The 11,446-nt window shown below is 48.1% G+C and overlaps 1 long non-coding RNA gene across 1 annotated transcript in view; it reads right to left on the bottom strand.

The window, feature by feature from the left end:
• Positions 1-6,303: 6,303 nt before the first annotated feature.
• The window catches only part of LOC146829597 (uncharacterized), a 20,956-nt gene continuing 15,813 nt past the window's right edge, over positions 6,304-11,446 (bottom strand). The window contains exon 2 of the long non-coding RNA XR_014962273.1: positions 6,304-11,446. This exon is cut by the window's right edge and continues 907 nt beyond it. This is a non-coding gene — a long non-coding RNA (uncharacterized LOC146829597).

The following is an 11,446-nucleotide window of genomic DNA, read 5'->3' as shown; positions in this document are numbered from 1 at the left end:
TTATTCAGGAGTAGTTCTATCAGTATATCAGGTAGGGGACCAGGATCGGAGTGTTGGCCTTTATATAATATAAGGAGATGTTGTATCATGTATATACTAGCTAAACGCTGCTCATCTGGGGTGAGATTCAGAAACGTGTGTGCTAGCGCATCATTACTGTATTTTTCCGAGCTGTCAGCCCATTGTACTGCTGACCTGGCTAATTCTTGTTCATCCATAGAATCGAGCACATGGTACCCCCTTCGTTCTCGAAGTAATTTATCAGTAGCCTGGAATAAGTGTTCAGGAGTCCTTGGATTTGAGATAGCTGTTTGAAAAATTCTGTTACATTCTGGACGCATCGGACGCATTGTATTATTATAAGATCTTCCTTTTCCTACATAAGCTATCGTTTGTCTAGCTGGTAATTCTAATTGTCCTGTGTTCATTTCTGACTGTTCCTCCTCCTCTTCCTCTGATTCAGTTTTATCTGCTTCTAATCTTCTTTCATGTATTCGTTCTACTTCTTTTCTGATCTTTCGGCACATGACTTCTATATACTTCTGTTTATCATGTTTTCCGTCTGCTATATTCTGACCCCATCTGGTAAGTACTTGCATTTCCTCCGGATCTACCTCAGGCCTATCTCTGTTTCTGATCAAGCAGTTTATGAAAAAGCGTAACAATAATTTCTGCATGTCCACCTTCTGGTATTCCATGGCCTCGCCAATACTTTCAGGACCTTGCCCTGTTTGGACAAAGCGATATATTTTGTCTAGATGTTCAACCATTCCTGGTAATGTCATTAAATAGTTTGCAACTCGTCGTAAAAGTACTGAAGATAGCAACATTCTGTCGTGTTTACCTGGCACTGGATCATATCTACAATCTGTAAGAGGCTCATTTATTATATTGTCATTAGCTCTTTGGGGTGTACGTTGGTGTGCTAAATCCCTATAAGTCAATCTAGTTGCTGGCGGTGGCGTGGAAAAACCTCCTGTCGCACCTCCTGAGGTGCCAAGTCCAAAAGGATTTGTTGGGTGTAGGGTAGAGAGTGTGGATGCAGGAAGGACTGTAGAAACAGGTGGAACGGTCTGAACGTGAGGAGGAGTTTGTTGCTGCGGAGGTGGGGGCAGCTGATCTTGGGGTCGAGCGTCGTTAACAGGTGATGTGCGTGGCTGCGCACCATTAGCATATTCGGGGGCTGCATCATCTAAATAGGAAGAAAGGAAAATGTCCTTTGCGGTCTTGGGATGTACTTTAATCGGGAGTAATGGAGGTGGCAGATCTTTTGGTACCTCCAGGGTGGCCTTAGGCAAACCCTCGGCCAGAAGAGGATACATACCATTCATAAGAGTGTTTCGTTGTCTGTCTACTTGTTCGGTTTTTACTCGGATACCTTCGTCAATTAATATGTTTTCTCGGGCTCTTTCTGAATCTTCCCTACTTTTCTCTTCTTTTCTGAGCGCTTTCTCTGTGCGTCTATGCGATTCTTTACGCCATAGTTCAATGGCATCTTTCTGTGACTGTCTGGCTTTCTTTTTCCATAATACTTCTTCTACTCTCATGATGCAATCTGCATCCCATGTTCCAGCAGCGGGCCATCTTTGACTCTCTGCTAAATCCTTGGTGTAGTCCACCCATAGATCAAGATATAATACGGCATCTGGGCCATGTTTATGGTACATAAAGTACCCTGGAGTGTCCCTAGGTGGAATGGGAACAGCTTCCTTGAGTATCCCTTTTCTAGTTTTTATCTGTCTTAATTTTGAAAATAACGGCATCTTGAACCTTGCTACTTAATTCTTACTCGATCTTGAACACAATAATTACAATAAACACAATAATGAAGATCGAACAATCACTCATACCACGACATTTAAAACATATCACAAACTTTTTAGAAACGAACAATACTAATTAGAATAAAACTAGTTAACTGCATAATACTAAATATACTGTATGTACTGCTAAACAGTACAGATACACTGCTAAAACAGTGCAGACCAGGTCTGTGTACCCAAACCCGTCTTGACCGGCACAAACTAATGCGCACGTCTAGATGCGTCCCCAGCAACGGTACTCACCGGGAAGCACGGAACGGAAGGCCTCGGAAGTCTGGACTGGACTAGACCAACTGGACTGGACTCGACTTAGATACTTCGGAACTTCGGAATCTGGTGGGCCTCTGTATACCTCGGATCTTGCTCTCTCAGCTAGGCTCTGGTCGGGATTCTCCGCACTCCTCACCGCCTCGTCTGGGTGTTGATCGCAGCCTCAGTCGCCCCCATTGGCCTGAGGGAGATACAGGAAATCCTGCGGGTACGCGTAATTGTCCGTCCGGCTGTGGCAGGAGACCGGGTCTGCAACGCACCTCCGGCGCGTGGGGTGTGAGAGGTGTCCCTGTTCGGGCGCCAATTATGTGGTAAATTTAAATTACCTAGACTTAATTTATACGGTAAAATTCAATAAGAATAACTCAGTAAAAATAAGAGGCAGAATCCGTGGTATTTGAGGTTATAAAAGGGAATTTATTCCTTACAGAGGAATGATGGTTCGAACCAGGCAATCGAGTTCCGTCACCACGAAGGTTCAGGAAGGGATCAGCAATACATTATTGACAGGTTATCATATTTATAGTAAAATGCATTACAGTAAAGACATATGCAGAAGGCGTTACAGCTGAGAAGAAAGATAAGAATACACATACGTAATGAAAAGGCGTTAACAATAGGCGTGCATAAAGGCGTATACTAGAAACGTCATTATGATGATGACACAAGTGGGTGGATCCATAAGAGAATCCTGCAAAGTCAGCAGAAATACATAGCAAAGATGCGCGCGCAGCCGCATGACGTGTGATTGACGTGTAACTAGAGGGTGAAGGGAACTTGACATTTAGCCCTACATGAGGAGACAGAAGTCTGGGATGTCAGGACAACCTAATCCCAAATCGTATCTAATATCTTGTGTTTAAGGAACTATATTATCTGGAAGGAAAGGTCTTTCGGACAGAGCCTATTCTATACTGACTGCTAGTGCGTGCACAAGCGTCTAAGTGTCTACATGAGATGCGAGGGGGCATGGGCCTACCATGGTAACGAAAGTCATGAATTACTTGCACGGAGACAGTAAGGCCGGGCCCTTTGCTCTGCAGCTGGAGGGATGTTTACCTAAGCTACTAGACAGGAATGCATTTCTCGAGGAGTGGAGCAGATAACTTGAAGGCTGAATACAGTTTTGGCAGGCAACAGGCCGGGCTAGGCACCGTTAACCGCGCAGGGAGTAAGACAAAGGTCATTGATACAGATGCAGGTCCAGGCTGGAGCATTCAGAGGCAGAAGCAGGAAAAGCTCGATGGCAGAATTCAGGGCCTACCTTGCCAGAGCTGGAAAACGTGAAAGACGTGAAAAGTATACCATATAAAGACGGTGGCAAGGCATACTTAGGAACGGAATATCTGACCCATTCATGGCAGATCTGAAAGAGGACATATTAACGTTGGACACAATTGTATTTGCGTCTTCATAGCTTGAAGTGGAGGGAACATACATGTACTTGTAGCATGTACATGGAGCCGTTGGGGTCTAGATAGGGGACACAATTGATCATAAAAATTCATATTTCCTCATCCACACTGGCAGTAAGACGGACGCTGCATTCAAAGCCAGGCTCTCTTTTATGCATTCACTGACTGTTCAAGGAAAGCCAAGCTCCCTTTTATGCATGCACCGACTGTTCAAATAAAGCCAGGCTCCTTTTTATGCATGCACTGATTGTTCAGGGAAAGCGAAGCTCCCTTGCATGCATGTACTGACTGTTCTAATAAAGCCAGGCTCCCTTTTATGCATGCACTGACCGTTCAAAGAAAACCAAGCTCTCTTTTATGCATGCGCTGACTGTTGATGGAAAGCCAGGCTCCCTTTTATGCATGCACTGACCGTTCAAAGAAAGCCAAGCTCTCTTTTATGCATTCACTGACTGTTCAAGGAAAGCCAAGCTCCCTTTTATGCATGCACCGACTGTTCAAATAAAGCCAGGCTCCTTTTTATGCATGCACTGATTGTTCAGGGAAAGCGAAGCTCCCTTGCATGCATGTACTGACAGTTCATAGAATGCCAGGCTCCTGTTTATGCATGCACTGAATGTTCAAACAAACCCAGATCCCCTTTTCTGCATACACTGACTGTTCAGAGAAAGCCAGGCTCCCTTTTATGCATGCACTGACTGTTCAAAGAAATCCAGGATCCCTGTTATGCATGTAGACGTGCTGTTAGTCACTGTAAAACATGTACACAGTTGCAGTTGTAGAAAACAATCCTTTATGTACACGCTTCTTGTAATAAAAGGTGTCTCATGTATTCATCCCTTATTAGTTCTGTTTTCAGCTTGTCTTCGGTTTCAGGTTTATCATGTGTTCATAGCCTATGACCTCTGCTAGCACCTCTTTTCATCACCTGCACAACAGTATTTGTATTTAAAAAAGAGATTGACAACTTTTGGGATTCAACAAACTTGCTTCCCTTTTGCAGATGGTTTTTTGACCACCATCTTTAATAGGCCTCTTCAGCCTACACCAATCCCACAACAACCTGACACCATGACTGCTCATTCTCCACAGTCACTTGAAAACCAGCTCCAGTTCCAACATCAATACTCTTAATTGCACACAGTAAAGAATGTTTGTAGAGGATTGAGTTCAGAAGTTTTGTGCTACAAGAATATTGTAGCAAAAAGATCGACAGCCAAAAATATTTGGATGTAAGTATATGTTTGAAAGTCTAGATTTATTAACCTTAATACACATCTACAGACTGTGAAGATGTTTATATATCGGCAAGATTTCGATCTGTTGAGCTCAGAACAGTAAAGCTATATTCATCAACAAATGTCTACCTTGTCAATATTTCGGGCTCAGATATTTCTGCTAGGATATGTTTGGAGTACTCATTTAAAAATCAATATTCCGTTACCAAAAAGTTAAAAACAATTAGAGGGTACACTGATGGCAGGATCTCTAACTGAAAGAGCATGCGTGTCCGCCATAGAGGAGAGGGCGTCGCATAGGGCGCAAGGCGCTGTGAGGGCATGGACCTAAGATTATATCAGTTTTGGGAGAGATCAGTGTGCGATTGGAGTTGATGAGAGTGAGTCATAAGAACTATGTTTGAGTAACATCACTACTAAGAGGATAGGAAATTCAGAAAGAGGAACTTATGTCACCTTGGGAAAAAATAAACGGGAATAAGAGGATGGACTGGGGAGTGAAACTTGATGGACACCAACAGGTAGAGGAGAGAAGATGGTAGATAAGGAGGCACCAGGAAACCGAGAACCAAGGCTGGGTAAAAAGAGGACGTTTGGTGCTGCCCAGCTGATGTATGATGTTGGGGATGGTAGGGATTTTCACTGAGAGGACTAGTGAATGAGAATAAAGGACAGGTGGTCCTAATGTGCATTTGTGATAAAGGTGGACACCTAATAGGCCATCTATTTGGAGTGGGCATCCCAGAAACCAGACTGGAGATGCTTAAGTAGATTGTGTATGCCTGGCCTCCCCCTTGGGGGTGCCCAGGAGTGGACACCTCACAGAGAAAGCCAGGATGGGTTCCACAGCGGTATTCGTACAAGCGCCTTGAGACCCTTGCGGGTGAGTAGTGCGCTATACAAGTATCAATTTTTATAAGGGGAGAGCTTGTCATGTAAAGCATGAGACATTCAAGAGTCGTGAAGAAAATAATTAGAATGTTTAGGCAGATGAACATTTTTGAGACGAGAATGCCATGTTTAATTAATTGCAGCTGAAAATGTTCAAAGATGGTCAGGATGGAGTGGTGGTCTTACGTGTTGCTACAATATCCATGGAGACTATGGGAGAAAAAGATAAGAACTGGAATGATGGTGCAGAATAGGTTTTGTGAGTATCAGGTAATGTTGGAATGAAGTCACTATAGTAGTGTCAATTGCAGATGTGTGGGCAGTGAGAGCTTGTAGCGTGGGAGGTCCTGAAGGCATCAGATCTTGGAATACTAACTTCATGCCCCTGGGGGCTTTCGATGAAGCTTGGCACCAGACTTGTCTTGCTGAAGGGATGCATGCCAGGATCCTTAGACCCAGAAGGTTACTCCAGACCCCCAGCATACAAAAGGCATGGTTATAAGGACTGTGGAGGGAGGAAGCAGAGATGGTAACCATAGTCCCGCCCTCGTTCTAAGGCAGAAGGAAGACTCGTGTCGGCATTTGCTGTCAGAGCTGCCAGATACCCAGTAGGTTACTAGTGGTCCCCTGTTGATGGCTCCCAAGGTAGCACATACAAAAGAAGTACAGATTTTTATACTAACTCTTTTATTGTACACCACCTTTTACAGCACAAATTAAGCAAAATGGTCACAAAGATCATGAACAAATCACAAATACAAACATGGGAAGTACACAGAATGAAAATTCCAAACGTATATGTGTACACATGTACAAATATGTGTGTGTGTGCACACACCTATACCTATGTGTGTGTATATTAAAAGAACATTTAAAATAACAGCATGGTTCAAGTAGTTGAAACACTATTATTCACATGAGAAAAAAATACAGTTAAAGTGATGTCATAGTTTCACCACAAAACCTAAAACCCTTTGAAATTTGCCATTTAAGGTCAAAAGCCACCATCACCCCCATAATGGAGTGCGCGTGACCTCACACGTGATGTGGCAGAAGTCACCAGAAATGGCAATAGTGAAATTACAGATCATTTCACCTTTGGGCACAGTATAACTTCTTCTTTTATGTGCGTTCTTATGTAATGATGTTTTGTATTTATGTCTATGTATTTATTGATGAAAAATAATTGTGAGTTCACGGACAGCCTATTTGGGGTGACTTGCACTAGTTCCTTGCACTAGTTTTAGAATAAATCCTTGGCCCAGACTTCAGCTCGAGCCCTTATTTTGCACAAGGCATTCCCTCAACATCTAACTGTACCAGTTTCTGTCACAAACACAACACTGCTTCCCCACACACAACTGCCAGCCCCTTCTAACGGTTTCATTTGCTTTCCCTCCTGGTGCCCTATAATGGGCAAAAGGTAGAGGCGTATGAACTTCCGAAAGTAGATTTGACCCAAATCTGTGAGAAAAAAATCTTTAAAAAGTATGGACTTTGTGAGTGTCAGAAAATTAGTGACATTTTAAAAACAACAAATAGCAAGAGAACTTTATAGCGCACTTGTACGAGAGAAAAATCATCACGAAGTCCAATTCGAACAAGAGAATGTAATCAAAAAAATGGTTTTAGCGAGAAAATATTCTCCCAGAAGCTAAGTTGGGAAACTTTTCAAACAGTGCAAAGTTTTCACTGTCATTTAAGAGCAGAGTCCACCAACAGAATCATTTAAATTCACCCTCAAGCATTACTTTTTTAGTGTAAAGCACCTCCTTGTATCTAAAACCCTCAGGGCCCGATTTACAAAGGGCAGCCACACTCGTGGCAGACGCCCCGAAGTGGAGGCCGGGGCCTGCACTCGTAGCGGGACCTCCGCATTGCAGTTTCTCATTGCGGAGGTACCGCCACAAGTGCGAGCCCCGCACTACGAGTGTTAGCCCCCCACCATGAGTGCCAGCCCCCCTCTATAAGTGCTAGCCACCATGAGTGTGAGCCCCTCACTACAAGTGCCAGCCCCCCACCATGAGTGTTAGCCCCCACCATGAGTGTGAGCCCCCACCACAAGTGCGAGCTCCCCACTACAACAGTGAGCCCCCCATGAGTGTGAGACCCCGCCATGAGTGCGAGTCCCCCACCATGAGTGCAAGCCCCCCACCACGAGTGCAAGCTCCCCACTACAAGAGCGAGCCCTCCGCCATGAGTGTGAGCCTCCCACCACGAATGTGAGCCCCCGCCACGACTGCGAGCCCCCCACCATGAGTGCAAGCCCCCCACCACAAGTGCGAGCTCCCCACTACAGGTGCGAGCTCTCCACTACAACAGTGAGCGCCCCATGAGTGTGAGACCCTGCAATGAGTGCGAGTCCCCCACCATGAGTGCAAGCCCCCCACCACGAGTGCGAGCTCCCCACTACAAGAGCGAGCCCTCCGCCACGAGTGTGAGCCTCCCACCACGAGTGCGAGCCCCCGCCACGACTGCGAGCCCCCCACCATGAGTGCAAGCCTACCACCACGAGAGCGAGCTCCCCACTACAAGTGCAAGCTCCCCACTACAAGTGTGAGCTCCCGCCACGAGTGCAAGCTCCCGGCACGAGTGCGAGCCCCCTACCACGAGTCCAAGCCCTCCACCACGAGTGCGAGCCCCCGCCACGACTGCGAGCCCCCCACCATGAGTGCGAGCCCCCCACCACGAGTGCGAGCTCCCCACTACAAGTGCGAGCTCCCCAGTACAAGTGTGAGCTCCCCCCACGAGTGCGAGCCCCCGCCAAGAGTGTGAGCCCCCTACCACGAGTCCACGCCCTCCACCACGAGTGCGAGCCCCCGCCACGACTGCGAGCCCCCCACCATGAGTGTAAGCCCCCCACCACGAGTGCGAGCTCCCCACTACAAGTGCGAGCTCTCCACTACAACAGTGAGCCCCTCATGAGTGTGAGACCCCGCCATGAGTGCGAGTCCCCCACCATGAGTGCAAGCCCCCACCACGAGTGCGAGCTCCCCACTACAAGAGCGAGCCCTCCGCCACGAGTGTGAGCCTCCCACCACGAGTGCGAGCCCCCGCCACGACTGCGAGCCCCCCACCATGAGTTCAAGGCCCCCACCACGAGTGCGAGCTTCTCACTACAAGTGCCAGCCCCCCACCATGAGTGTTAGCCCCCCACCATGAGTGTGAGCCCCCACTACAAGTGCGAGCTCCCCACTACAACAGTGAGCCCCCCATGAGTGTGAGACCCCACCATGAGTGCAAGCCCCCCACCACGAGTGCGAGCTCCCCACTACAAGAGCGAGCCCTCCACCACGAGTGTGAGCCTCCCACCACGAGTGTGAACCCCCGCCACGACTGTGAGCCCCCCACCATGAGTGCAAGCCCCCACCACGAGTGCGAGCTCCCCACTACAAGTGCGAGCTCTCCACTACAACAGTGAGCCCCCCATGAGTGTGAGACCCCGCCATGAGTGCGAGTCCCTCACAATGAGTGCAAGCCCCCCACCACGAGTGCGAGCTCCCCACTACAAGAACGAGCCCTCCGCCACGAGTGTGAGCCTCCCACCACGAGTGCGAGCCCCCGCCACGACTGCGAGCCCCCCACCATGAGTGCAAGCCCACCACCACGAGTGTGAGCTCCCCACTACAAGTGCAAGCTCCCCACTACAAGTGTGAGCTCCCGCCACGAGTGCAAGCTCCCGGCACGAGTGCGAGCCCCCTACCACGAGTCCAAGCCCTCCACCACGAGTGCGAGCCCCCGCCATGACTGCGAGCCCCCCACCATGAGTGCAAGCCCCCCACCATGAGTGCGAGCTCCCCAGTACAAGTGTGAGCTCCCCCCATGAGTGCGAGCCCCCACCACGAGTGTGAGCTCCCTACCACGAGTCCAAGCCCTCCACCATGAGTGCGAGCCCCCGCCACGACTGCGAGCCCCCCACCATGAGTGTTAGCCCCCCACCATGAGTGTGAGCCCCCACCACAAGTGCGAGCTCCCCACTACAACAGTGAGCCCCCCATGAGTGTGAGACCCCGCCATGAGTGCGAGTCCCCCACCATGAGTGCAAGCCCCCCACCACGAGTGCGAGCTCCCCACTACAAGAGCGAGCCCTCCGCCACGAGTGTGAGCCTCCCACCATGAGTGTGAGCCTCCGCCACGACTGCGAGCCCCCTCCATGAGTGCAAGCCCCCCACCACGAGTGCGAGCTCCCCACTACAAGTGCGAGCTCCCCACTACAAGTGTGAGCTCCCGCCACGAGTGCAAGCTCCCGGCACGAGTGCGAGCCCCCTACCATGAGTCCAAGCCCTCCACCACGAGTGCAAGCCCCCCACCAGGACTACAGGGCCTCCGCCTCCAGTGTGGAGGCCCTTTGCAAAACGGGCCCTCAGAGTTGGCATCATTGCTGCAGACTATAAGATGGAGGGTACATCTATAGTCTTATTTACCCTCAATGTCTCATGCGCCCTCCTCTCACCCACGTCCTGGTGACCTGTTGGCACCAACGGTGCAGCTGCTCTGTATCATTTGGAGAGCATTTATTGTACATATGAACATGCAAAAAATAAACAGAGAAGAATATAAAGAAAATGCAATTTCCCATGCCACGCACACACACATCTGTGAGCTGTCAGCAGCTGGATCAGGCCCTGGCTGGAAGCCAAAGCTAACATGAAAGTGGATACATGTGGCTTGAATGACAGGATCCTTTGGGGGTTCCCTGGTATCTTGAAAGATGGCCTCAGAGGCATCTGGGAGAAACGTGCTGAGCGCAGACATTGAATCCACACTGAATATTGTGTTTAATAGTCAAATAACTTTTACTGCATGTGACTTTGGTTGGGGAAAAGGAACAATTAATAGCCAAGAAAACACACATTTACATGGACACGTTTCAAAAGAGAAGCCTAACAAATCGTGAGATGGTTAGAAGTGTCTATTACGAATATCATCTCACGTACATGAAGCATCAATTAACCAGGGCTCATTTCTTTTCATATCTTTGGGGTGTTATCACACTGCATCGGGACATCATCATGGTAAAGATGGTCACAATATCACAGTAGTGACCCGTAATGGGCAATGAAGGCCATGGCCACATCAGATCTCTACCCTGGATTCATGTATATACAATAAATCTGAGTGATAGGAATGTACTTAAGCAGCTGTTTTCCTGAATGTCTGTCATGGATACAGCTCCTGTGGACCAATGTTGGACAAGTAGCATCGCAGTCCACTCGTTACATCATTGCTGTTCAAGGCATATATGTGTATATTGCTTCCTGCAAGAAGACATTACCAAAAAACAACACATCTGAAAAAACGTCTCACAACAAATGACAACAGATACAGCGGGCCCAATTCACAAAGGCAATCTGAGACAGAAGTCTAGCTTTACAACTTTTGGTATTCACAGAGGTCATTTACAAGTCGTATCTGTAGTCGGGCCAGGCTGGAATCTTTGACTTGGGCTGGAATCTCCACACCTGGGCCGGAATCTCCGGCTCGGGCCGGAATCTCAGCACCTGGGGCGGAATGTCCGACTCAGCCCGGAAGGAGTGTTATCAATGGGCCGGAATGCAATTTTTACGAAAAGGAACATTAGGTACGTGAGATAAATAGTAGAGGAGGTCATGAAAATCAGTTTAGCCAGGGAAAAGGGTGTGGCCAGACACTACATCACAATCCAAAAATGTTGGCTCCTTTGCATCATGGTACATGCAGCACATGATTTGATGCAAAGGAGCAAACTTTTCTAGGGTGTGATGCAGCATCTGGCCACCCCATTTTCCCTGCCCAAACTGATTTTTATGACCTCTTCTACCATTTATCT

The sequence above is a fragment of the Triturus cristatus genome, chromosome 5_2 (genome assembly GCF_964204655.1).
Source record: "Triturus cristatus chromosome 5_2, aTriCri1.1, whole genome shotgun sequence".
NCBI lineage: Eukaryota > Metazoa > Chordata > Amphibia > Caudata > Salamandridae > Triturus > Triturus cristatus.
Note: the sequence above shows the minus strand (reverse complement) of the source record. Positions and strands in the feature narration are given on the sequence as shown.